Below are 3,290 nucleotides of genomic sequence, written 5' to 3'. Positions count from 1 at the left end.
ATGTCGGAACTGGAGCTTCACGTGTAGTTATGAGCCCCCGTGTGGGACTGGGAGCTACACGTGTAGTTATGAGTCCCCGTGTGGGAACTGGAGCTTCACATGTAGTTATGAGCCCGCTGTGGGAACTGGAGCTACACGTGTAGTTATGAGCCCCCGTGTGGGAACTGGGAGGTCCTCTGCAGGAGCAAGTACTCTTACCCACTGAGCCATCTCTCCAGCCCCACTTTTGTTGTAGGCTGGCCTGGAACTCACAATCCTCCTGCCTCAGCCTTCCGAGTGACAGGACAATAGGCCTGACCAACACACCCCGCCTGCCTCCCTCAGGTAGGGTCTTCTGACGGCTTTGACCCCATTCAGATAATCCAGTACATTTTCCCATGCCAAGGCTCTGTGCTTAGGCCACCTGCAATATCTCTGTGAAGGTTAATTTTGTGTTTGGCTGGGGCACCAGGCATTTTGGAGAAAGTTCCTCCAAGTGTGTCTATGAGGGACATCAGATAAACATTTGAGTCTGGGGAATGACTGCCTTCAGTATGGCGGGCCACTTCTAGTCAGCTGATGACCTCGATAGACATGAAGGAATTATCTACATCAAATAACATGGCATCCACGATGCCTTTGGATGTGAACTGAAATATGGAACCTTCCCAAGTCTGGAGCCAGCATGCTTTCAGATCAGAGCTACCCATGGTGCTCTCCTGGTCTCTAGTGTGCAGAACTTGACACCTCGTGCATACGTGGCCTTATAGTTAGTTGTTCCTCATCTCGAAGCCTATGGGCTCCACCTCTCTGGGGAACCCTAAGAGCAAGCAAACTGGTCACTGGGCATGCGGACATCTTCCTGCTGACCATGTACAGGAAAGTCCGCCAGGACATTATTACAGCTCCATAAGAAAATTACAGAGCAGAACAGGGGAGCCTGTGGGGTTTACAGTCTGTCTGTAGTTGGAGATTGGGGACAGGGTCCTTCCTCAACCCTTCTGGGCTTTGGCCCCTTTTTCTTGGTGGGAAATTCGAACGTAGGCATACTAGTTGGTTTTTATTGTCAACTTGACCTAAACTCGTGTCACATGGGAAGAAAGAAACCAGTTGAGGAACTGCCTAGTTCAGATTGCCTTATAGGCATGTCTGTGGAGAATTTTCTTGATTGCCACTCGATGTAGGAGGGCCCACGATGGGCAGTAACAGGGGCAGGAGATCCTGACCTGTATAATAAAGCTGGCTGAGTAAAAGCCAGAGAGTGAGAGAGTAAACAGTGTCTTCTCCATGGTTTCTGCCTCTAGGTTCTTGGCTTGGCTTCCCTCTCTGATGAACTGTAACCTGTAAGAGGAAATAAACCCCTTCCTCCCCAAGCTGCATTTGGTTATGGTGTTTATCACAGTAATAGAAGACAAACCAAGGTGTAGCAAATGCATTGGGGTCACTTGGTGGGCCACGGTAGTATGGGGTGGACTGGTGCACCCATCTGCATGTGAACACAGTCTGTGTATTCCCTGTGTCTCATGTCTGGATGCTCTGACATAGCCTGAGGGAGAGGAATAGGAGGCTGGGGTGAAGGTGCCGCCTCAGGCTGCAGGAGCAGGGATACCCCTGATGTCCCATCACCTCCCTCCCTACCCAGTGTCTGTTTTAGAACCTTCCATAACTCTGTTTCCACCCTCAGAATCAACTTCTATTCCTGGTGAACCCAGAGCCCTTGACTGGGCAGAGTCCACTTAACAGCAATGCCCCTGGTACAGGCAGGGCAGACTGGCAGTGTGGACACCCACCTGGGCCAGGAGAGCCGGGTCCTTCTCCTTGAGGAGCTATGGGGAAGGGGCAGGGGTGAGGATCCAGTTCTGAGATGCTACTGGAAAACTAGAGAAATAGAGAGATGGTGGGTGAAATCGGCTGGTCACTGGCCAAGTTGGCTCCGTCTAGACAGGAGTGCTGGCTTAAGTGTGGGATCATGAGGGATGACAGCTGGCTCTGCACTCGAGAAGTTCATGATGCCCACTGCTAGCACTGGCCGGCACATGGCACCGGTGGAAGTGTCTGGCTCTGAGCTGCCTCACATTGTCCCACCTTAAAGGCTGGGGGTGTCCCTGAGGGCTGGCATCTCCATGTCATACGATCATCGTCAACATGGCTATCTCCACATTGCCGACAGGCCCGACCCTGATGTGTTGTTCAGATGCTGACTCTGAGTCTAGTCTGCTCAGGGGCCGTCAGGAGTCAGATGTGGTCATCCAACATGTCAGGGGCGGCTGGATGGCAGTCCCAGGGTGCAACGACCTCAACTGAGTTTCTACAGTGGGGCTGACTGGGAAAATGGTTGTTGAAGGTGGTTTTTTTTTTTTTTTTTTGTCACTTCAGTAGTGTTATGTATGGGTATAAGGCTCATGCAGGGGGCCTTAAATCTAATCAAAAAGGGGTTTGTTATTCCCATGATATTTGTGTCATGATTGGACCTGTATATTTTAGAGGCAGGTCCCTGCTGTGGGCCTCAGGGTTCATGGTAGTTGGTGATGTTGATCCTTTCCTACTCTGGTAGTGAACAGAATATCTTACAGCACCACAAATACTGGTCAGTGGGGGTAAAGCTTCTGGTTGGGCACCAGCTCATTTTCTCCGTGTTTGATGGCATAAGTAAGTTATATCGTCATTGGTAAAGCCTTACCATCAAGTCGTGGAGGGTAACCAGCAGCCTTGGCAATAGCCTCTGACACTTTGGAGGGTCTACGGAACTGTTGGCCAACAGCTCAGCATAACGTCCGCAGGTCCGGCACCGGAGGTTTTACCTGGTGGCGTAAGGTGTTCCTCTAGACTCAGGATCTCTTCAGAAGAGGAGGACAGATTGTAAAAGCCAGAGGTGGTGTTTGACTCCGAGGAGACAGAGTCTGCTAGACACCGCAGGGATGATATACGCTTGGATTCACAGAGACTGTGAGGCCTGCACAGTCTCAACCAGGCAGGATGCAGCACCGAGTCAGGGAATTGGCCCAGAGTCCCATCCCTAACCAAGACGCGATTCGCAGCTGATACCCATTGGGAAGGGGAAAATCAGTGTTCTCTAATGGAGTGTTACTGGGTCTCAACCACATGGCAGACCCTATGCCCAGGAATAGTTGGCCAGAACAAAACGGATTCCAATTATTTTTGTGTGTGTGTGTGCATGCACACGGTTTGTTTTGTTTTCTGTCTTGTTTGTTTTGACTCCTTATGTTTTATTTACTTATTTATTGAGAGAGAGTGAGTGAGAAAGAGCGAGGGTGAGAGAGCATGGATTTGGGTGGGTAGGGAGGTGAGGA

Source organism: Microtus ochrogaster, unplaced genomic scaffold, assembly GCF_000317375.1.
Source record: "Microtus ochrogaster isolate Prairie Vole_2 unplaced genomic scaffold, MicOch1.0 UNK38, whole genome shotgun sequence".
NCBI lineage: Eukaryota > Metazoa > Chordata > Mammalia > Rodentia > Cricetidae > Microtus > Microtus ochrogaster.
This window is presented reverse-complemented; position numbering follows the sequence as displayed.